The sequence below is a fragment of the Anser brachyrhynchus genome (genome assembly GCF_964034855.1).
Source record: "Anser brachyrhynchus genome assembly, chromosome: 4".
Lineage (NCBI taxonomy): Eukaryota > Metazoa > Chordata > Aves > Anseriformes > Anatidae > Anser > Anser brachyrhynchus.
This window is the reverse complement of record NC_137698.1, coordinates 61,867,441-61,893,098: the sequence shown is the minus strand read 5'-3', so window position 1 is coordinate 61,893,098 and position 25,658 is coordinate 61,867,441. Positions and strand designations below refer to the sequence as shown.

Genomic DNA, 25,658 nt, shown 5'->3' with positions numbered 1-25,658 from the left:
AACATTAAAAAATAAATAATAATATCTATTGCCCTTTTATTCTTAAAATCTCACTTCCGTGTAGTGCAGTGTGTCTTGCTGAATACTTGCAGATAGTTTCCAGGCTGTTTCTAGTTAGCTGAAGGATCTGGCAGTTTATCTAATGGGGGGGGGGGGGGGGGGGGGGGGGGGTAACAGAACACATCATTTATGCCCGGAGCATTCTATTTCCATTCTTCAGTACATTTCATTGTGAGACATGCAAATGTATTATGTTCCTCCCAAACTACTTTTGAAGTATTTCATATCACTGGTTATCTGTTTCATATTATTTAAGGATCAACATGTAGGACTGTTTTCAGAAGAGCAGAGACCTCTGTGTTTCCCCATTAATTTCATCTGTTTTCTTACAAATGCACTCATTTCCTTTTTTTTTTTTTTCTGTAGCACTTCTACAACATTTTTTTTCCTAGCTTCTGATTGGTTTCATTGTCTGTGCCTTGATTTCAAGCATTTTAGGATGCTGAAACAGAGAGGTGTACAATAACTTTCTTATGTGGGGTTCACCTACCATCTTTTTACAGAAGCCATGATATAAATTAAAGCTCTATTTGTGGTGGTTTTCTTACATCTCAATTCATGTTAATTTCAAGTGTATTTTATATATGAGTATAAAATCATCCTGTTTTCAATTCTTATTAATTAATTGGGGTTATGGCCTCATCTTTGCTTTTAGTCTACAGAATATCTGAAAAGATTAGAAAGTAATCTCCCTGGCACCTTGTTTTAACAATAATGTTTGTGCTTGTTTTTGTGAGTGGTCAAGTAGTTGACTGTTGCTAGAACATATTTACAGTATACATCTGGGATATTAGCTACATTTTCCTGAAATGTGTAGAAGTGCAGGAGAATTTGTGCTCATCTTTGATGCTGAGCAAATAGACCAGAGGTGATGCAGCAGGACTAAAGCAGAATTCATCGAGCTAGAATCATATGTTTCTAGTCTAAAATAGCCAGGGAAGAAGTCACTGTTCATATGCTACCCTGTGGGATTTTTTTTACAAGTGGAATATCTTTAAGTTGTTCCTAAGGCAAGGAGACTACGTATTTCTTAGATTTCTGGAGGCGGTCTATAATGGTCAAGATGCAGGGTTTTCTGAGATGTTTCACTTCTTAATGGATCTAAAGCCAACGGAGTCAAAGAAAGAAACTGTTACGCAATGTTTCAGTGTGCAGTCCACAAATTGGGTCCATGCTTCTCAGCTTTTTCAAGGCTGGCATGATGCTTGGCATGAACAAAGGCAGCAGTGTAGTTACATGCTATATTGCAGGTAACCTCCTCCAAAGTCGAAGTGCCAACTGAGAGTGATTTAGGTTTGCAGTTTGCACCCACGTGCCTTTACTCTTCTTGAAATTCCTCACTTTTATAGTAACTTCTTGTAAGTCTTGAATTGGTGCCCAGGTCCCCTTTTAGGTGTCTAAAAACAGGTTTATTAGGAACTTGCAAGCTGGCAGGGAGTGAATTAAGAAAAACAGTAGGAAATCCTGAGGGCAGATGTGTGGCTTAAGAGTTCTTCCTCCATACCTGTTGAGTGAGTCTCCTTTGCATCGTTACTGGTGTACTTTCTCTTGATGTTGGGATGGCTGAACTTTTCTCACAAGAAACAAGAGAAAGCTAAACACAAGTTATCTTAACGAGAAAGGTGACTGCTGCAATTTATCAAGCTAGACAAATAGGACTTTTCCACTGAAGGCTTATTTTCATCTGCACCCATGCCTTGAAGAGATGCACCCAAGGCCCAAGGAGAAGGTTCTGCTCAGGTACTGAATGTTTTGGAACTTAGTTCTCTTAATTTTTTGTTTTGAAAATGTTCCACTGCACAGCCAAAATGAAAATTGGTTTTAGTCCTGCTCTCTGACATTGCAGTATCACTGGTAACTCCTTTCTCCTTTTCCCCAAGCCTTCTACTGAATATTTGGTTGCTCTTGCAGAGTAAAACAGTGTTGGAAGAATGCTGGGGCCTGGTGGTTAATCACCCGAGATGTAGAACATCCAAGTTTCAACACCTTTCCAAAATGGTGATGTGAGAACAACTGCACGGGCTCTCTGGACACTAAAATCAGCCTGTTACTTGAAACAGTGATCTGCTTATGCCCAGCAAAATCTGTAGTTTGGGGGTGGAGTTGCTTAATTTTGTCAGGGTTATGGCATTAGGGAGGCTGCAAGTGTCTGAATGTTTGAACTTAGGTGGTCTGGTGGTCTTGTACGTACTGCCTAAATAGCCTAAATGGCCCTGTCATGGAGTTTTTAGTTATGCAGAGGGTTAGGTTGCAGCTGAGCAGGAAATTTGAGAATATCAGCGATTTCTGAATATTGGTACCTGCAACTAAGGCATTTTGTGGGTTTAGCCATTGGTGTTTCCTACTGATTGGTGTTACTCGTTAAAGACCAGCAGGTGCAGTCCCTTTGTACATAGGAATCTTCGTTATTTGGTTATTAACATTAAAAGAGCTTTTGCAGTTTGTCATGTTAGAAGCTTTAAGTGGTTAAGCTGAAACATGATGCTACCTTAATATAAGATCGTTTTAGCTTACCCAGATTCCCACTGAACTCATGTTCATTTGTTGAGACGGATTGGCATTGTTATCTGTGGAGTTTATAACTTCTTAAAATGTTCTCGTAAATCAGTTCTTGAAACAATGAACAATGTGCTTAAAAAGAAAAATCCCAGAAAATAATAATTTGGAGCTAGTTTAGTTGTGCTGGAATAAGGTGTTTGGTGTTTGTGTTTTTTTTTTTTTCTCCATATTTAATAAGAACACTTCTCAAAGAAAATGCATAGAACTTATTTATAATAACAGTTCACAGTATGTTTTTATACTACTAATAAAATGCTAGTATTTGACAGAGAGCTTTCAGGTGCTAGATTTATTAAGAGCTTTTTTTTTTCTCCCCCCCCCCCCCTTTTTTTTGAAGGCTAGTTTTGGAAGAAGGCCATTTTGAATTTTATGAGGAGAAATTTGTTATAGTTGAGCCAAGATGTAATATCTGTGATGCAGTATTGGAAATAGAACCACTAGTAAGCATGTCTTAGAGACAGAGTATTTTTTTTAGGAATTGAAAACAGTTTTTTTTTTAAAAACGTATGTTAGAAATAACTTAAAGTATCTGACATTTTGTATACAATTAAATGTCTGAAGTCTTTACAATGTCTGAGGACTTACAGAAAAGGCATAAAGGTTTCCCCCTGTCATTCACCCTCACAACTTGTAAGTGCTTTTAAGAAACATCACTAAAGAGACATCAAGAAAACAGGGATCAATCCTGGCCCTTGATTTGTGTGTTTCACTGGCAGCCTAATCTGGAGGGACTTCAAAAGTAGGCAGCAACTCCCAACCTCACTCAACACTACTTTCTTGGCATAGCTCTCCATTTGAAGTTTTATGTTTAAACTGCAGTTTCTTCCACTTATATGAGTTGGTCTGTACGTGCCCACCTTCATACATAACTTTATTACTGCAAGCAGTCCCAGTCAATGTTGTATCAATGTAATTTTTCCTCCCAAAATTGGAAAGACCATTCTCTTGATGAAGGATAATGTTTCTGAATGTAAGTACTGTATCACCTCTGGAATTTTTATGGTGGTGTGGGATAACTGTGCAGAGCAGTTAATCCAGGAATGGGTTGATATTCACACGTTTCAAAGCAAAAGATAGCTTTTCAAAGCCCATGATAGCTTTTACACTGAACAGTTAATTATACTGCTACTACTTTGGACTTACGCTGTGCCTTTCATCCTGCGATTTTCAAGCACAGAAACAACATTAGCCTTGCAGCATCCATGTCATCGATGTAGGTAACAGTAATAAATCGTTCTGAGGCTCGGTTTACTTTTTTTTGTTTTGTTTTTGTAAGCTAGGTAAATGGGCTTATCCAAGGCAACTACTTATGCATCTGATCAAGAATTGCATTCAGAGTCTTTCTTTTCAGCCCCTATCTGTATAATTTAACAAAATCTGTGCTCTCTGAGAAGGATTTGGTTGTTTTCAGAGGTTGTCTGAATTGATCTTCCATGTTCCAAAACAAATTTTAGGTATATATTCTTCTTAGGTGCTGAAAATGCAGCTTTGGGCACTTCAGCTTCCAGGGGCGAGAAAAATCACTGGTGCTTTGATTTTGTCCATGGTGTGTTTTTGTTTGGTTGGTTGTTGTTATTGTTATTTTTTTTTAATAGCAACCCATTTAAGAAGTAAGCCAGTTGACTGTTGCCTGTTTAGACCACCAGAGCTGCCATCTCTAACAAGCAGTTCCAGCGGGTTTCCGCCTAGAAAATAGATGAATCTCTTATCAGGACTTGACAAATGGTATTTTGTTGTAATATTGATTCTCTGGATTGGTGCCTCTTAAGAAAAGAAGGTTTCCTGTGGTGGTTACTGGCATTCCTGAAAATTCAGCATTAATTTAGTTCAGTGATTTATTTAACTTTCTAGGTTAAATTATAGTGTTTCACAGTAGATATTTCTGGATATGTTGCATCAAATTGAGCTGAATGTATTTTGGTGTCTTAATAGAAATTTTATAGGTGTCATATAAATAATGTGGGTGTACATTCTGGTACTGTTTGGATATCCGTATGCCAGCAGAGTCATGCTTACCGACATCCCCCTCGGTGCCATCAGAATGCAGATTAGATTGTTCAGCACTATGTATGGCTCATGGTTCAGTACTCCACAGCTCAGTCTGATGCTTCTTAAACTCATGTTAGTGTAGAAAAAGACATTGGGAGATAGGAAGGTTGAGGACAGCTTTTTGAATGTTCCAGGTAGGGATCTTAGAGTATTATCTGATAATGTTGTCTTTGAGGTGTTTGTCTTCACATCTTAATTTGGGAAAAAAAAAAAAAAAAAAAAGGTGCTTTTTCTTTAGTAGGAACAAATTGAAGTGATATATTGATAGGGCACAGGTTTTTAGATGGTACTACATTGAATCTGATTCTGTTTCTTTGTGCAGCTGTAGATGTTTTGCCATTTTAATGCTGAACCTTGTAAATGGATATATATCTTTGTGCCACGCAGTGTTGTGTGGCAAATTAATAAGATGACTTTTAAATACTGTCTAGATAAGCAGTATATGATTCATGTCATTTACTCTGATCCTTCTTGCTTCAACAGACTATTCCTGTTATTAGTTATTTGTAGTGATTTTTAATTGCATGCTCATAAATACTGAAGAGCTGTCTGGACACTGGGTACACCAGAACAGAAGGAGGATGCCTTTCTTTGTCATATTTGGCTTATAAAATGGAATTCTTGTGGAGTTGCAATGCAGAAGTTTTCCTTTGACCATTTGGATGCTGCACTGATTTGCACGCGTGGAACATGAATGCAGTTTGTTATTGGCATTTCAGGATCAGATTCTTTTTGGATGAATGTGGCTTGAATCTATCCTTTTGGCTCTGGCTGTTGTACACTCTGTATATATGCAGATGCAGTGGAAGACTGGGAGATGTGTAGTAATTGCTCTAACTTTGGGATAAGAATCTTTCTCTTGGCCTCTCTGGCCAGCAGCCAGATAACGCATTGACTCAGTTGAAATGCGTTATTATTTGAGTCAGGTAATTTTTGTTATCAGGTTGACAATTTAAAAAGTTAATTGCAGTGTTCATTGCATGACTAAAATCACTTTTACAATTAAAATCGTATCTTCACAATTGTGTGCATATACATGTTTGTATTCACACATAACATCCATTGTATTCTGGGAAACACAGCGTCTCTTAACAGCAAGTATATTTTTGTGTGCCTTTTTCACATTTGAGTCAGTCAGTGTGTGACCAAAACTATTAAATCCTATGTGAACCACTGTTCTTCACATCAAAGAACGTAGATGACAAAGCTGAAGATCCAAATTAGAAAAACGTGATTTCAGCTTTGATTTCCGTCTAAAAACTAGTGTACAGGCATCTAAATCCCTGTGGTAAACCCTGGTATTGTTGTATTAGAAAGTCTGCACCATCTCTGAATATTTCTGCTGAACTTTTATCTAATATACTGTTTCCTAGCAGACAGAAGATCTATCTGATATACTGTTGCTTCCATGTAAGAACACTGCAAACTGGAACATATTTGTGGTTAATTTTTCTCTTAAAGCTTATAACTTCTTAGACAATGTTGCGCCTTAATGTTTTAAAAATATTTGTGTCCTGAAAATGTTGATATTGGTTATTAATATAGAAACCAAACTCTGAGCAAACTCAAAGATAAAATAGTAAAAATTAAATAATAATAAAGAGGGCCAACTGGGCTTTGAATGTAGACTGTAGTTGTTCTTAACATCCAGTGTTAGATTCCTGAGTGCTGTTAGTACCCAGCACTGTCTTTACTTTCTCCTGTTGAAAATGATGGAAAGTTTTTTCTTATGCACTACATTGAGTCTGAAAAGGAATTCCTTTGACATAGGTGGTTACTACCAAGTCATGGACACTGATCTTACTGGTCTCTTCCCATGTTAAAAACCACCTATTTACTCTGTGGTTTTTTTTGTTGCATACTACACTGTTAAAGTCCCTTAGGAAAGAATCCTGTATCACTGAGATAAATGTGGTATATTGATAGACAAGTTTTACAGATCACAGTTCCTAGGGAGGATAGTGGTATGATAAAAGAAATAGATGACGTTGTAATGTTCCTTACCAGAATTCTTATTCAGGATTGACTTGGGTTATTTATTAGCGCAAATGTTATAGTCAAGGGTATTTTAACTGTAAAGTGGTGTTTGGAGATAGATCATATGAATGTATAATAATAGGGTTATTAAAATAAACAATATTAATATATATTCTATTGTAATATTCTGTGTGGAGGACATTGATGTTAATTAAGAATTATGGCATAAGGACTCCCAAAAAGCCTTTGTGTTTAATAGTACAAGCTAATATGAGAGTAGCAGTTACTATTTTTAAGTGACAGATGTAACTTTTTTTTTTTTTTTTCCCCCAAGGAAATAGGTGTTACAAGGACTGTTTAAGTAGGAATGTTATGAGTGATGTAAGCAAGAATTTAACTAGAGTTCTTCATTATGACCAAGACATTGAAAAAATAAAAAGACTACAGATTTCTTTGGTATCTCCAACCTCAGGTGTCCTCTCAGGGACTGATTTTAGTAGGTGTTGAGCATCCAACTTCTGAAATTCTTCTGCCTTTATTGTTCCACCTAATCTGAGGTGTTGTATCTTGGCTTCCAATCTCCAAATGTTATGTTTTTATAATCTAGTGCATAATTTCTGCATAGTTTTCAAGAGCACTGGTGACTTGTATATATTGCCATAAATCAATTTGTATTTAGTGAATATAGCATACAATTGAAGAGAACACACAAATGGGAAGGGGAAGGTTATGAGGACATGCTTCAAGTTCAGAGCAGCTCAAAAATAATTAGGAAATATAATAAATGATCAGAAGAAAAGAAAAAAACAGTTAATTCTAGCATATACTTTTTAAAAAATAGACATCTTCAGTCTGGTACGTGAGCATTTTGATTAAAACCATCTAAGGAGTGCTCTAGAAACCCTAATATTTGAAGGCAGTTTGATCTTTTAAACAACATCAGATTTTCTTGGCAGATGCCTCCATTTGAAGTTCAGAGATTCTTTTATATTAAAGAGTGGGTGCCTAATTAGAAGGGTTTAGAATTAGAGAAGTTTCAGTGTAAGCAAAGAGGAAACTTTAAAATGTTAAGCTATTCATTTTACTTTGTGTAATGTCTCAAAGCAGTAAATGTTGAAGATGGAACAATTTCAATTTTTTATTGAATCAGTCCTAGCACATGAACATTAAAATGGAAATTGCTGGGAATAAAACGTGTGTGAATTTTTGCACATTTATTTGTAGAGAAATGATTTACTTTATCTTTTTTACATTACATGATAAACAATCTTGTTTTGTGATTAACTCATTACCTATTTTAATTAAATGTTTACATTTTTATCAAGCTAAACCACATTTCATTTGTGGGTTACACAATGCCATTATAAAGTATGTTTGTAATAAAGACTTGCTTTATGAAGGCAGAGTTACAAGCAGAATAACTATTTCTTTACCATCACTGTGGAGTGCTCTAAGTACCATTAGTTATTCAGACAAAAGTCACTTTTAGGGAGAAATACTTTGAGTTATTTTATAGGAAAACATTTTCCTCAAGCATTTTATCATTGAAGGAAAGGAAATATAATCTTATTTTGATATTATACCAACTTAGGAAGGAAGTGAACAGCATAATAATTGGAATAAAGATACCGTTATAGTAAAGTAAATCGGAATTTACTAATTTTTGTTGTAATAAAGTACTTTTTTCTCCTAATTTTTTTTGTGCTTAATCTGTGTTAGGCCTTTTGCTGCTCTTCAAAAGAAGTTCCAGGTAATATCCGAATATAAAATCCAATGCAAACAAGTGAGTTTAGGTTTATTAACTGTTCTGTGGATCCTGCCTGTAACTAAAACAATCACAGAATGCGGAGTAACTGTCAGGCCTTTACCCAAAGCAGAGTGAACTATAAATTTAGAGCAGCTTGCTCAGAGCTTTGTCCAGGCAGGTCCCAAGGGCCTCCGTGGCTGGTGATCCTGCAGCACCCTGGGGTGGCTTGTGCTGGTGCTTCACCAGCCTTGGCCCCAGAGGCTTTCTACTGCTGGAAATCAGTCCCTGATTTATGGTAGGATTTTTCATTTAACTGTTAAAGAAAAATTCCGTTTCTTGTAATCACATGGCAGCCTATACTGCATCAAAATGTGGAGACTGTTGGAGAAGAGTGTGGAAAATAAATATTTGCACAGTAGCATCTACTGTAGGAAGAAAGAATTAGGTAAAACTGAAAAGAATCTACCACAGGACTTTAAAGAATCTGCTTATTCGTTGGAAGTCATAGTGCATGAGTGACATACCCCATTTAAGATTGGCCCTACTTTCACCTGCCTGGCTATTGAAATTTCTGTTTCACATTATAATAATTCAGTAAATGAATTGCTACACCTTCCCTAGTCAGCCTGTTTCATCCCCTGTAGCAGCAGTATGTCACTATTCAAGAATTTTATATTTATTGATCAATATATCACTCATTTTGAAATACTGGAGAGTTTCATAAAGCTGAACCAAGGAGGAGGAAATCCATTCAGAATTTTTTCTCCTGCTATTTTTCTTATTCCTTGGTATGGACCTGCATGGCATTAGTCCTTTGTTCATTGACTGTTACTTGAGTGCTGTTATAAAGTTCAGGGTTTTTATGAACTAAGACTTGATGCATTTATCTTAATATATTTGTTTGTTTTATGTTGCATGTTGAAATAAAGTCATTCAAATTCACCACAAACATGACTGGATTCCTTATCTGTGATTAAATGTGCTATCGCTGCTTCTATTTCCTTCATGAAAGAATTGATCACTGAATTATATTTATTGCACTGTTTGCTGTGGTGCATGTCAATGTATCATTATACATGAGTACACTATGAACCAAAATCCTAAACTCATGCATGTATAGGCCAAATCTGAGATGAGGCAGTACGGAAAGCTTTATGAATACTGTCTTCATGTAAATTTTTATGGAGAGGAAAAGGACAGGGTGGGGCTGCAGTCATCATTAAAAAAAAGTCTGAGTGTAGAGCAGAAAAGACATCCTTTGTTGACGTAGTCCCTGATTCCCCCTCATCCAAGCGGACAGTGCATGTTCCAGCTCGTACGCATGGTCTGGTGCCAATTGGCACCAACAGGTCCAACTCTAAAGACTTTGGGATACTGTGGTTATTTCCATCTTATTCTTTCTTGTAGCAACTTGTCACTTTGCTCCATGGGTACCAGGAAGAGCCATGTAGTAGTTGTTTCTGTTCAGTATCTGTATTGAGCTAGTTTGGTGGCTTGTGCCAAAGGGATATGTCAGGGCTACAGGGATTTTTTGCTTTTCTGCTCTGTAATGTGTCTCGACTGATTTGTGTTTGCATTATTTGTTCTTTTCTCAGTTCAGTATTTCATTTCAAAGACACTTTACCCATCTATAACTTCTTGTATTTCTTTACGCCAAGACCACGGAGGAGCTTGTTGTGTTCCTTTTGTCAGAAGTGAGTTGTTGTACTGGGCATTTAACAAAGCCCGGTAGGTTCCTTTTCATGTTGCTGGCCATTCAGTGGACAATTTTCTCTCATTCAAAGAATTAATACCATTAATATTTGATAGATATGTAAGGTAACAGGCAGTTATGTTATGCATTTTCCAACAGAATCATTTTTCTTATATCCCTGTGTAGTACGTAAGTTGAGGGTACTCCCTCTGAGATCAGAACACTAAATTGAGGTTGCACTTCACTAAATGCTAAAATGAATTGGCCAGTTTTGTTTTGTTTCATTTTGAAATTGTTCAAGTTCTCTCTTTTCTTCCCACCGTTGCAAGCAATTAGTGATTCTGTTAAGGTGGAGAGAGGGAACTGCACCTCTGTTGCATCCCAGTTTTATTTCTGATTGAAAAAGATCAGGAAAGAGAAGTACATTTATTCACATAAGTATTGCGGGGAAAAAATAAAAGAGTGAGGGGGTCATTTAGAGGAAAAGATGCATCTTATTACAATTGTGTTTTAAAGTCAGGTGAATGAAAATTGCTCTAGTATAGAATTCCCTTTTTAATATTTACTTTTATTTTTAGGCAACAATTATTCTTTTGTAGGTGTGAATACATTTCATGGGCTTAAAAGATTAGGAAATGTACTACAGTAGAGGGAAGGAGGTGAAGGGTTAGTAAATTGAGAATTAATTACAAAAAAAAAATCCTAGAAAGACTTTTATTGGTTCATTTATTTTGGCCCTTTTCCTTTTTATTTTGAGAAAGCCAATATGCTGCTTAACAACAAAAGAACAGGACACCTTAGGTATATTGAGAAGGAAAATCACAAAGAGTAATAGCACTGAGGCAGGCAGTACCTCTTTGCTGAGTATTTCCCTGCCTCTTAATGTCTGTCCTAGCTCTTTCTGATCATAGAGATGCTGCAGCAAAACCCTGGGGACGGCTGAAGATTTCTGGGTGTCAGCTTGTGAGCTTCATAAGTTACCTGGGAAAATTTTTGTTCTTGTGGTCTTGTTGATTACTAATATAAGTCTGAAAAATATAAGGTAATTTTATTATCTCTTATATCTGGTGCTAAGTTATATCCAAAAAGTGCCCTTGAAAACCAGGTTTAGGTACTCTTCTGCTAAAAAGTATTTCTGCTTCTCAACTCCTACTTACTGCAGTGTAGATACCTTCTAATTCCTATTGCCTTGTTACTCTTCTGAGTTGCTTGCCTGTAAAGCTGCTTGTAGCTTTACAGAACCTGGGTCTATAATCAGAAAAATGAGGGTATTAGGTCAGTGCCAGTGACATATCTTGGCCTATTTATGTGTACTGCATATGAGATGTCAGTGGTGCATAGGGCAAAGAATTGGTTACATGTCAGTTAAAATGCTTTTGTCTACTGCAACAAGTTTACCAATCTGCCATTGAGAAGATGGAGCAATAATAAAGGAGACTAGACACAGTTTTCATATTATTTGTCAAAAAGTTTTTTTTTTTGGCATTTTTTCCTCTATTTTTTACCTTTTTAAACTTCTGTCTTCAGTGTTGGTTAATTTATACTTGAAATGCCAGCAAGAAGACTGTGTTCTGAGCCATGCAATTCAAGCCACTGAGATGAAGCCAAATTGAAGGGGTAATGTTTTGTCTTTCCAATTTTTTTAAGTAGATTATTCTCGCAGTTAATATTTATCTCATCAGTAGATGATAGGGTAGCTAACCACATAATTTATTTGTCAAATATTGACGCAATTTAAAAGAAATTTAATCTCTTATAATCATTCTATGCAACTTTTTTTTTTTTTTTTTTGGCTGTGCTGATAAGTACATTATTTAAAAATTACAAAAGATAACCTATTTTAAGAAAAGCCTGGAACATCCTTAATGAGAAAAAGGCAGGCTTATCAATGCAATTGTATCCCTTCCCCTCCCTTACGGAGGAGAACACTCAGGTGTTCAAGGTTTCAAGAGAAACCGTGTTATATGTCTGGAGACACCAAGCACCAAGTACATTTCAGCAGCTTTTGGACTGAGGGTGGGAGAAAATCAGGCCATGCCACCTTATCAGGGATGGGAAGGGGACTTTAGAAATTTGAATCCTTTCTGATTTGAAAGAATATATGAGTTGGGAGGAAGTGTGGAATGAGTTAATCTATTCTGCCTCATCCAGTCCACCTTTCAGAGGATCCGAAGTCTGAAATACAAAAAAAAGCATCTTAATTTTAAGAGTTTGAGACTCAAAGCAGGTATAAAGTTCTTCTACCTGTTTAAATGAATTGCCCAATTTGCAAAAATGCAGAAAGTTCTCTGTACTCAATCTCAGACTCTTGCAAAACCAATCTCTAAAAAGTAAAAAAAAAAATAAATCACTGAATTCATTTTTCCTGTGCATGAAAATTACTGTTCCATGTGTGAACTTCATTACTTGTGCAATCATAAAAGCATAATTTAAATAATGATGCTCATTTTAAAGTGAACACAGATGACAAATGTCTTAAAGCCTGCTTTTGTTAACAGTTTTGAAACACTTCAGAAAAACAGAGTCTGTCTGCAATAGCTCACTTCATCTGTGATTAGGGTTAACTCTTAGACTTTTACTTTTCAGTTGCTGTTCCAATTTAAATCAATCAGGAGAGAAATAACAGCAAGTTCAGTTTAGAAACATAAATTGTTAAATGATACTTTCCTGTCTAGTTGTTAGAGAAGCTTAGCATAGTGCTTAAAATATTATGGTTTGTACTTTTAGTAGAAAATATTCCTCACTGCTGAAGGATGGGATTCCTGAAGAAGGTTAGGATATTTTCTTGTAATTTAGCTATCATGTGAGATGATTTACTCGTGAATTAGTACTAAGTTGAGTACAGCAATATTCATTTAATTTCATAATATCAAAACATTCCACTGTGCCAAGTACTTTGTGAGGAGACTTGAACTCTTATATTTGCAGCTGGAAATTGAAATAAGCAACTTCATGCATAGGAAACTGTTTAGGAAGAGGTACTTAAAAATGGTCTGCAATTGCAGTCCAAATCACAACGCAGATGTGCTCTGGAGTTTTTTCATTGTTGTTTGTTTGTTTGTTTTGTCGTTGGCATTTTTTTGTTTGGTGGTGGCGGTGGGGGAGGGGGTGTTATTCATTGGTTTTAAATTTTGTACAAGACAAATTTTAGTGATGGATTCAGAGAGCATGAGATGAAGTGTTGAAGTAATCCCAGAGGATTCTGTTAATATTATCAAACTTGAATTAATGAGGTTTGAGTTGTAAATGGCCAGATAAATAGAGATGTGTTGAGAAACTTCAGATTCCACTGACTTTAAAAGAAATTTGAAGCATTTAGCAGCTTTGAACATCAAACACTTCATTGAGGATGTAAAAACCCAACCTTTACAATCATATTTGACTCAGTCTTCATTCCTAAATTCAAGATAATTATTGGTCGTGTCTAGAATAAAAGAGAAGACAAGACCTCCTTTATACCATATGATCACTTACAGTTATCTATCTGTTTTGTCCTTTTCTCCAAGTTTGCTGATCTTGTCAGGAGTTCATGATGAGCTTTTTGGGGAGGCTATTTGTACATTTTCATGTATTCTGTATGGCTCTGAAAATGTGAGTCTGTATGAAAAGCATGTAGTGTTTGCCTTGTTCTTACATCAGAAGAATTTTTTCTTTTGTCCATTTTATGCTTGTTTCCAAAGGCTTAAAATGCAGGCTTTGTTTCTGCAATAATGGCTTAGTGTAGGCTTACATTGTTGATCCCCTCAGTAGATGCAATGTAATCCACTTTAGTAATGTGAATTTTTAAACAATCATCAGCCTTTGCTATTAACCCTTCTATACTAATGGTAATACCCTAGAAGAACTACAAAGGAATTTGGTGCTCAAGCTTAACATAAGACTTGAAGGACACTTAGCGGCATTTGCATTCCTTAGTCCAGTCACAATGAATTGCAGAACTGATGTTGAACTTGATTGGTACTGTATTCAATATAAAATAGTTGATTGTGAAGTTGATGCTGAAATAACAACTTTGCAGGAGATTTCTTTGGGAATATGAAAAATTCCTTAAAAGGTCCTGAATAATTAAATACTACTTGAAGAATCTTCTGTCCTTTGCTTTTGTTCACTATTTAACTAAGCCAGTGGTGTATTGTTTTTCAAAATGCTTGTTCTTTCTTTAAACTACGTATGCTTAAATAGCTGCTGAACAAAGATACGCAAGATGTATTCAGTAATGTTATTTGCCAAGCTGTTTGAGAATGAGTCTTTTTTCCTTTTAATTGGTCCTGTGACATCTTCGTAGCTGAACATCACACATTTTCTTGGTGCCTACTAGTGTGATTTTTTTTTGATAACATCTCGCTCTGTTTTTTCAATCCTACCTGTTGACTGTTCTCCCTCCCTCCCTACCTCAGTTCTTGTATGAGAATGCAGTTCAGCAAAATGAAAACTGGTTGATTGCAGATATGACCTTTATTGTGAAAAGAGGATGGATTATTGGATTCTGTGTCTAAGCACCCAGAATTACTGCCCTGGGTATCAATAGTCCTACTGCAAAGACCTATCCAAGTTAACCTGTGCTTACTGCCTCCCCTTGGAGTATTTTGGGTACCTCTTCTGTGATGCAGCAGAATGGAGAGCTCTCTTCTGATTCAGTGTACTGTGGGAAAACTGCTCCATGTTTCCTGAGGCCTGGGTTTCATGAGGAATCATTGAAGGACTATTAACCGTGTCAGTAATGTAGCTTACATCCTCACTGCAAAATTAGTAATTCAGTTCTGTGAGCTGAGTTGTCTCATAACCAAAAAAAAAAAAAAAAGGCACCTGGCTTTGATGAATATCTCAGATAAGTAGTAACTGTGTGTGTGTGTGTCTTAGAAGGTACGGGCAAGAGGTTAGGGCCAGTACTGTACAGGAGCAAAGGCTAATTCATCAAAGACCATAAATACATGTAGTACAGGTTTTCACTACAATCATATGGCATAGCAAGCAACTCAAAACATGTACCTTCAGAAACTTTATAAGAAAAAACGTTACATTACCATAGATACTGTTTTAGAAATGAACATAGTTTCTTAGCAAGGACAGTGCCAGCCCAAGCAGCTACAGTCTTACAGTACCTGAAAAGAATGAGACAACTGAGAGGATACACAAGATATGCACAAAATAAAGCTCATCCCCCTCAGCCCCGCCTCCTGGATTGCACTGAAAGGACAGTCACCTTGGGATAATCAAACAATTAAGGAGTTTACAACACAGTTAACTAATAAGCTTGATTTTACAGCCTATGTAAATGGAAGAGCTGAAGGCTGAAACAGGGAAGGTTATAAAACTGTGGTCTGTATTACATGAGCACTCATCCGGTTGGGGATTGCTGCCTGGAGGACAAGAAATTTCTTGTCCTCCAATAGCCATGTCTACACAAAGTGAGTTGATTATTTACTACTTTCAGTTATAAAAAACTCAAGTTCCGTTACAGTTTAGCCTTTAATTAAAAAAAAAAAAAGTACTCAGAATATGTTCTGTGGGAATTGGTTGGTTATACGTTCTGGTCTTGTTAGTCTGTCTACAAATGAGTTTGAGGACCAATATAGAATACTCATTTTAAAAGGAAATCTTTTCAACCTATGTGCGTTAAATTATTGAATGATTTTTTTTTTGAGCCTTGCTTAAATGTTTTGAAATTTTTGTTTTGAGTGAGAAATTAAACATTATGAAAGCATTTTGCTTCATAAATTTAACTTCTAAATCATATTAAGTCTTAGTATCTGTGAAAATATTGTACATAATTCCCCCTAATGTTCTGTAACTCAATTTCAGAAACAAAATAATGAAATGAGGAATGCTCTTTAAAAAAATGTTGGTACTAAAGCATAGGGTTTTTTGAAAATTCTGTTATCTACTTTTCTGTTATTGCACAATGAGCAATAATGCTAGTGTATTCCAAAATTGAGAAAAAAGAATTAAATGGAACAAAATAGGCACAAAAGTAGTTCAATTTAACCATTAAAATGTTCTTTAAAAGTTCTGAGTTGTTTGAATCTCATAATTTAACTTCAGAAGACAAGAGGATACTCTAAACATTCTTCTAGTGTTCATTTTTGATGCTTAAAACCTTTTTCTTAAAAAAAGTTAATTTCTGAAATAGGGAAGATTTTATATGAATAACAGTTTAAGATAGAGTTGCCACACCTGTTATATAATGCAACCTACAGGGACATAGACTATGGAAACCTTGTCAGTAGCTGGAAGAATAACTGTGGAACTTCAGAGTTGAGTGGCATTGATCCATAACAGCTTCAATCTAAGAAAGTTTGAAGCTTGGAATTGGTGGGTCTGTATGAATTTGTATGACAAATTTGTATTTCATTTTTAACTGTCCCCTTAAATATGGGTATTGTGCATGCTTTGTCTCTTGATGCTCCATTCTGTGTCTGTGAAGTCTGCTAATTCTGGATTAACATTTATGGACCGCCTCTCCAAATGGATTGTAGTCCATGTACTCTCACAGGCTGGTTCTACCTTTGGCAAAGGATTGAGATGATAGGAATACATCTGAAAATAATAGCCAAGTGGTGATGAGTTGTGAATCATTTCTGATTTTGTATGTATGTCAGAAACCCTGTGTGCAAAGGAGACTACAAATGAATATGATGTTTCTCTGCCTTGTTTAACCTCCATCTTATACTGTAATTCCCCAGAGCAGTCATCTAGAACTAATAATATAAATATTTAAACCTTGATGGTCTTAGCTACATGGATTTGACCTTGTGTGATTTGCTAGTTACTGCCTAGATGGATTATTAGTTGTCATCCCACACAAACAAAGGATTACTCATTGAGAAAACTTGATTATCTGAAAATGATGTTGTGATGTTACATACTGTCAAAATTATTGGGAGTTTTAAAAGAAAGGGATGATCACTGGCCATTTTAGGAGAAGAGGCCAGGAAGAGTGATCTAGCTGCAGGAGATGTTGTGTTTTTGAGTTGAATCCATGTAAAGGAGGGGTAAAATAAGAAGCGAAATGCTGGCATCTGAGAAATTTGTCTCAAAGCATTACGAAAAGTGAGATTTGATGGGAGTCAGAGAGCTACAAAATTACTATGCTGTTTAATAAAGACCTCTGCTTCTTCTGCTATTTAAAATTCTTCAGAAGACAATACTTACGTTCAAAATGATCTCATTAAATTGAAAGTATCAAAACTGTTTGTAAAAGGGGAAAAATAGCACTGTTAAGAACTGTATCCAACAAAAAAGTACTATGTTTAAGAGGAAAATGTCAAATACATTTAAAATAAGAGATAACAGCCTATGCAGCAGCAGAATCCAGGATATTAGTGCATTGCTGGATATTTGCTCAGTATTCAGTCAGGATATTATTCAACAATGCAATGATTTTTCTATAAACTACATTTTAATACTATACTGTATGTGCATTTGAGACATACAGCAGACACAGTAGGTGATTTATTCCAGTTAAGTTGATCGTGGGGAGATGTCAGTCAGAATACTGCAGCCAGATTCAGTGCACAACTCTTGCAGAAAGATGTGGACAGATTAAAAGATGGCCTGACACAGAACAAAATAAGCTGTAGGTTCAGTAAACACAGTGTGTGAGGTGAGTTGGAAAGGAATAGTTTTGTTTAATTTAGAAAAGAGAAGATTCAGTGGTTATATAGCAGTATTCAAATATGAATGCTTGAGGGAAGACTGGTCATTCAATTAGGAGAGGAAGTAGGAAGGATATTCGAGTTAAAGACACGAGCTTCTGAAGTAGGTGGTAGCTGATCACCAAAAAGCTGCTTGTGAGGAACAGTTGCTCAGGACTGCTGAAGGTGGCTGCAGCCCAGCTGAACTGAGTTTAGAAGAGAATTTAAGAGATCGGGAGTCCTAGAATGGGTAAGATATACCAGAATGCTTTTGAGTTCTTTATAAGACCTTTATTTGTATATTTTTCACATTGTATTTTAACTTGGAGTCATACAGAAGGATGCTGTTACAGTAATGTTTTCAGATTATGAATTTTAATTCTGTTAATATATATGATGTGCTTACGTAGTAAAGACTGAACTTTAAAGATATAGCGCAGAAAGAATCTGAGAGTTTTCAGAGAAAATTAGAAAGAGGCCCTGTTAGCTAGCACTGAAGAATTATGGTATTAGAAACATTTGTAAAGCTCTCTGCTACAGAACATATGGATTCAACATGCCTTGTGTTTGTCCAGCTGGGAGCTTGGCATACTTACCTCGAACTGCTCCCCCTCGCATGATCCAGAGGTCGGCAGACTGGTTGGAAGTGTCTGCTGATCTGCAGTGCCCTTTCTTTTTTGCTGAATGAAGCACTACAAACAAGAAGTGGAGGAATGCTGTCACCTCGAAGAATAGATGGAGACTGAAAGCTTGTGAAGCCATGTGATGATGTTTAAATCTGAGTGAATAGGAATCATCAGGACAAGTAATGGGCTGGATGATTTGGCCTTAGAATTTAGAAATTTCTCATTCATTGTCCTCTCAAATGCCTTTTGATCCCTTCAGCTTTTTAAATATCTCTCCTGTTCTTATTGTTGCTTCAGTCTTTGGCTACCATCAGATCCTATCTTCCATCCCTCTGCTTCTTTCCAAGTTTTATTTTGGAGTTCAGATGCTATGAATCTGGTTAAGTCCTGTTTATTCTGTGGTGCTACTCTGTTCATTAACTGACTATAGATTTTTTTTTTCTTCACGTGCTGTAGAGATCAATATTCCAGTAGACAGGATAGAGAACTGTAGCAGTTCAAAATATTTGCCCGTCATGGTATGCTACTGATAGGTTGGTTGGAAGTATTGATGTGCTGCTTTGTGTGAACATACATGATTGTATACCCAACGTGGTCATACAAAGTTAAATAACAAAAGGACCAAATGAGATTGCATCACTTAAAAATTTATTTGTAAAAAAATGTTTTATACATATACATACCACATAGCTTACTCAGTGCTTGAAGGACATATATGTTCTTTGTCAAAAGCTGGCAAGATGCATTTTTGTTTTACTTGGTTTTCTTTATCATGGGCTAGGTATGAGTGGAATGGAATGGGCATGGGGGAGAGGCGGTCGATTTTTGGTAAGGCGTTATAGTGAGAACTCTTGTGGTATTCCGTAGTTTGTAGAAAGTGTCAATATACTGAAGAAGTCTTTTTTTGATCACTCTTGTTTTATATATGTACCCTGACAAAAATAATATCTGTCAAGATTAAAAAGGATGTTTTTCTTTGTACCTCCTGTGCTGAAGTATCATGTGATAGTGATATTAATATGTTGAAATATGACAAATGTAATTGAATCAATAAAATGGAGTTCCCATACTTAACCAGAAGCCTGTTAAGGAAGGATGATTATCTTTTTGGTTCATATTTCCTGGACAAAAAGTATCACAGCAAACTTCTAATAAAGTTGAAAAGACCTTTTTTATGGTAGTATGGTAGATTAGTTCCTTCAGGTGGCAAAAATTCAACAAAGGAAAATGGCATCACATTGATTTATGCTTTAAAACATTAAATTAATTGCTACTCTTTCTTCTGGATCAGTGTGATTGTTTCCAGTAATGTCATGTGCCTACTCAACACTTCTTGTTTATTGGAAATTGAACCTTTTTGGAGGAGTCCCAAATTGCTTGGTATTCATTTTTCATCCAACAGGAACAGTGTTTGATCACTGTTCTAATCTCCGTCCAAACCAAGCTGGCTAATTTTAGACAAAGAATCAGTGCAGCTGATAAAGCAGTGATATAGTGTCGCAGAAACTTACAGCAGAATGAATGAGTCTGTATCAGCAGTTATTGTTCAGAGGATGAATACACAAAAGAGTTAAGTATTCAGTAAGAAAAAAAAAACCATGATAAAATTCAATGTCAGGTGATGTATGTTATGATTTTTCCTAAAGAAATAAATATTAGTAAACTACAGACTAACAACATGTTACTGCAGTTTCTCTTAGTATCCCTTATTCTTAATTAATCATTTTTGTGTTAAAAATGTCAAGGTGATTTTCTGAGTGCACAAATGAGGAAAAGCCTCAACAGATGTGTGTCATGTGTATCTGATGCACAGTGAAGAAACAGGCGTAAGCATCAAAGGCTTGCCAAAACTGATTTCCCTGTTAATGCTTCTAAACAAAAAATTAATTCTGTCTACTAAAGATATTTCAGAGAAATGGAAGAGAATGATTCTCTTAAATGTGCACGAGTTCTTGCATCTGCTAGGGGTGTGGGTGCATTTACAGGAATAATTGCATATCTGGGCCCTAAAAAGGACATCTTGTTTGCTTATAAACATTAACACTGAATCTACATTGGGACTGTTTATTAGAAAGTATAGATCTGTTAGACAGTAGTCTATTTGGTCTGTTTTATTTCTCTGATCTAGTTCTCTGGCCTACCTTTTGCAGTAAACATAAATAATGAGGTAGTTGTGGTGAAAGGTCTAAGAACATAATTTTCATAAGGCCATTTTCAAAGCAACGTTGTAAAGCTCTTTCATAATATAGGCCAGTTTGCTAGGAAGTTACTGTATATTTATATGAAGGGTTTCAGCTATGAATTGCTAGACAGTTTCTGTAATCTTCAGTTTTAAACTCTAATGTTTCAAAACAGAGAGGTGAAACCATAAAGCTTGTCCCACTAGCTAGCAGTGTTCCCAAAGAAAGAAACTCAGCTGCGACACCACTGTAACTGTAATAGCTGGATGATCTGGACACCACCCCAAAATGTTTCTGTCTTAGTGGCATACCAGAAAAGACTATGTGTCAGTGACCTGCATTTGAAAGAGTACTGCTTTGTCAGATGCAATTTATCTGGAGATACTGGGAAAAAATCTCCCTTGCACTGCAAGAATGCAACCCATTTCTTCCCTCTTTTAAGTAAGCACAAGTCATTATTATATTATTTGTATTACACTAGGGACTCCAGAGGGTTTTCAGATAAATCCACTTTTCTGAGCACTTGGCAAACATAGAGTAAGATAGTCCAGGATCTCAAGGGATACATAGGTGAAGTAAAAGCACAAGGAAATGTGTTGATTTTCTTTTTCAGTTTCATACTGCTCATTCAATGCTGGCCAGAAGAACTCATGTTCTTCACAATTTAGCACCCTGAGCACCCTGACCAGTTTGCTGTGTCATCAGGTTTTCAGGCTGAAAACAATTTACTTGAACCTGAACCGAAGTCCAGCTCTGCTGACACAATGAAACTTCACGGATTTAAAAAACATAAAAGATAAATTGGAAACTGAAACAGTAACACTATGCAGTTTATTTGTGTATAATTCAAAAAGTTGAAGGACTACATTCTCTTCAAGGAGAAGATGTTTTAGGAGTTGGGAATTTGTAATTTTTCAAGACACCTGGATGGTCACTAACAACTTATTCTCAGTTCTTGCTTCATACTCTCTGTAAAGACTAAAATGCATGAAAAATGTATATGTATATATTTTTGTTCTTAGATTAAAATGATAACTATAATCATTCTTTGGAAATATTGGAATATGATGGTGTTCTGAGATTGTTATCTGTCCTTTTGCAAGCTTTGTGTTTAGGCATGTTTTGTGAACTAGTAGTAACAACAGCATCTGTTGGAGGTGATCTTTATTGCAACTTGAAGAAAAGCCACTGACTTGCAGCAGATTTATCAGGTTGGTCTGATATTTGTCAAAAATACATTTAGGACCATATCCTGAGCTAACAGTAATAAAGACTTGGATGTAACAAGTATGTAGGTTAAGGAAAAGTAAAAGCAAGCAACCAAAACCACCTAGCTCAGTGGGATTTTCTAGATGTTTGGCATGTTTGAAATCCTTGCATTCTAATCGCATAATTTTACAGCGGCCTAATTTTAGGCTCCCACAGCTGATAAAATCTCAGTGACTGAGTTTGTGGAATGTGGATATTGTTAACACTTAATGAATATATTTCTTTCCTCTTCTTAATTATTTTCTTTATGATCATACTTTATTAATTTATTTATTTTTATTCCATCTCTGCAGGTGAGGGATATGACTTCTAGTCTTCATCTCCATTCTTATTTTGAATCTTTTATCCTGATTCACTGACCTGTCTGTTTTTTCATAATCTTTTATTTTGTCATACATATTGACCATCTGCTCTTTGTGTTAGTGCTTTCTTTCTTGTGTGGCAAGAGGAAACTCTGATTTTCTGTCTTCTTCCTGATTATCTTCTTGGATCTAACTCTTAGCAAATTTATTCAGGAAATAATTTAAATAATTTCCCACAGTATTTATGATCTGGACAACAAATTTGCAGGATCTTCTAAGGAACTAAAGAACAGGCTTGGTTATACCAGTGGTCTTGTCAGTGCAAGTTGGAAAATGCTAATATAGAAATTACTGGTGATAGTTAATATAATTTCATGTGTCTCTGAAACAGTCATATTTCTCTGTCTGACACTTAAAACATGTTAGCCTTTAATACCCATTTAAGGCTGATGTTCACCTTGAGTCTTACAACAATCCAAAGAAATTTTGGTTTACTGAGGTGAAATATGCTTTCAGTGTTAAGGATGGACTATATTATCACCTTCATTTTTTTAGAGATCCTAGTTGTGACAGGTGTCAAAATTCCATCCATTTAAAATCAGTGAAGCAACTAGGACATGAAAAAAGCTAGCCAGCGTAAAACTACGCATTGGTTCTTAGTACAATAGGCATTTCACCTGGTATGAACAAGACTTGTTTTGAACAAATATTTAGAAATTTATTAATTCTGGAAGTGAAGACATTTCTTAAGTATTTCTTTTCTTCTGAAAGAAAATTAATGAAACTTTCAGTGTATTACTCGGATAATAACTCATGGTTCTGACTGAGGATTAGTATCTAATAATTTTGTAGTTTTTACTGAAGTATTTGTATATTTGGGGACAATTTTTCTTTTCTAGCACATCATTTTTCTTGAGGAAACTTGCTTGAATAGTGTATGTCTTTGAGAAGGCTTTTATGTTTGGTATGCTTGCTATGAAGTTTCATGTAAAAAAAAGTGGTTGTAATTGGTCTTTTTTACAAGAAGACAAAAATGAATGCTGGAAAAAAGTTGGATTGGTTTATTTGTTTTCCAGTGAGTGCTAAATAAGCAGGGTTCTATTGAGAGGCACTATATGGCAGAGTTAACCCCTTTTTTAGTTACCTCTTTTGAGTACCAGATTAAAGAAAGTTTGTAACTGCCTTTTGAGTGGTTTGTATTTATCTTTACAGATAGTAATTCTGTACCTAACAGATAGATTTGCTATTCTTAACAGATCTCAATGTTTGCATTTTTTGAAGAAGGAAAAATGGTTAGGAGATGAAATAATAGTGTTTCTTAGTATCTGATTTTTTTTTGAAGTGCCCTCTTGAAGTTGGTGTCCAGAGATGAACAAAAACTTGACCGCTGTTGTTAAAATTAGATAAGTGCTAACAGTGCCATTGCTGCTTTCTGATTGCTGTTATGTAGGAAGCACCAAATCAAACTATAAATAATTTGTCTTGTTAATTGACAGTAATTGGTCAGAATGACCCTGCCAATACTGCCTTCCCACAGAGCTCCTGGGATTTCGAGACTGCCAGTAACAGGTGTTAAGATTACCTTTCCCTTTGGACTCTCAGGCAAACTGTGTCAGTTTGGTAATTGCCTGGTTTTATTTCCTGGGAAAGGCTGCATGGAAAATGGGCAAAATTATTAGCTTGTTCAGCTCAGATGATAGTCTTGTTTCTTGTATTGATCACAAGTTTGTGCTTTCAGACATTCCTTAGCTTCTGACATGGCTGTCTCGTAAGCCCAGTTTAAAGGATAGCAGAGCTCTATCTACAATATGAGCTCCTTGGGAATTGTATGGGGTAAACAGTTCTGGTGTTCATGGCTCGAACACAATTCCACCTTATGAAGCTTATCTTTGCCTTTAAAATACAAGAAAATCAATGAAGGTATAAAAATGCAATAAATAACAATATAAATAAGTCTTAAATAACTGCATTGTGGTGACTTGGTAATGGACCTGGAAGAAGGAAAGGGGCTAGTTTTAGCACCTACACTAATTCAGAATGTTCTTGATGAATTGCTTTCAACAGCTTCCTTTGTCAAATATTGTTTTAAACATCCTTCCTAAAGGCTGCCATCCAACATAGTCTTCTGCCTCCCATGGAAACTTTTAATTTTTATAACTTAATAAAGCTGTGTGTTGATTTCTTTTGCACAGGTGGACTTCAGTGCTGTATTTCATAGAACATTTTAAAAAATGTTTTCAGTGAAGGTTTTCTCCTTCTGACAGCCATTTGTACTCACGTAGCAACTTCTAGAATTACTGGTCACAGAACTGTTGTACTTTGATACTAACTTCTATAGAGATGTAGGACAAGAAGTAGATGCATCAACATAATTTGACAGGTATCAGTAATATATCAGATATAAATAAGTGGTAGAGATATCTATCTTTGCCCTTCTCATAATTGTCAGCCTACAGTTGACATTATATTTAGATTTTCCAACATTTTGATATCATATTTATAGTTTATACTCACAAAGCAACAGAATCAAAATCTGGTTATAGCTGTCTCTATGGTTCACGATCTTGCATTTTTTTTTCCTGGTTCCAAATGTTTAATTCTCTCCCACTCCCATCAATATATCACTAATTAAAATTCATTATTTACCTTCAGATTTAACTTTGTTAACTTTGGTGCAATTGATTATGACCTTCCCTTCCATGGATTTCTTTGTATTTTAATATACTTGTTTGTATGAGTGTGGAAAATAAGCAGTGGTCTTGATATTTGTCGTTCTTTATTCAGACAGAAATTAACTTCAGTAGAATAGCAAGTGGATAAAATGAGCTGTTTTCATCCAGCTGAAAGTTTAATCTTGCAGAACACTGCTGATTGTATTCACTTGACAGGGTTAGTAATTATACTTAGGGAATGCATATTGTTTCTTTCTGCCACGCTGCCATAAAATAAAGGTTTGTTGATTGTTGTTGCAACAATTGGGCCCTCTTTGTATTGTAATATTCTAAAAATAAGATTGAAGTTCCTAGTGGAACCTAATACTCTTTAGGCAACTGTTATACTTTATAGAAACTGGTGTTTTTAGTCTTTTTTCCATTTTAATCAGAACCAACTGTGTCATTACTCTGTTCCCTCTCCCTTTTCCAACCAATATTTGGTTTCTGTTGCATGATTTATGAGTACCTGTTATAGTCTTTTGTGTTGATAGTGTTTACCCATCTGGGCTGTCTTAATTTTAGCCCAGCGTAATGTGTCTTTTGGCCAGTTTGCTCTGTGCTGTCTGTCTCTGTTTCCTGAAATCAAAATGCACAAGGAATTTAGCACCTGTGAAGTGATTCCAGAAGGAGGTAACATCAGTGAATCCATTACTTACTTTGTTCTTGTTGCAATAAAGTAATGCTTAAAATCAAGAAAAAACCCAAACCCAACCATTTAATAGTCTGTAGGAGTAACTGAAAGGAACCAATATCCACTCTGTTTAACACACCTAAAGAAACAAAGCTTCATTCTTCTCATAATGTTAAAAGCATTTTCTCCATACATTTTTTGTATTTTCCTTTTTCAG

At 35.8% G+C, this 25,658-nt stretch overlaps 1 protein-coding gene and 1 long non-coding RNA gene across 12 annotated transcripts in view; both read left to right on the top strand.

Moving 5' to 3' along the window:
- Window positions 1-25,658, top strand: part of SLIT2 (slit guidance ligand 2) — a 262,113-nt gene that overhangs the window by 47,272 nt on the left and 189,183 nt on the right. The gene's annotated exons all lie outside the window — the stretch shown is intronic.
- On the top strand, window positions 167-19,290 carry LOC308194096. The gene is made up of 2 exons (XR_013950254.1): window positions 167-15,493; window positions 18,295-19,290. It is a non-coding gene; the product is annotated as an uncharacterized lncRNA (long non-coding RNA).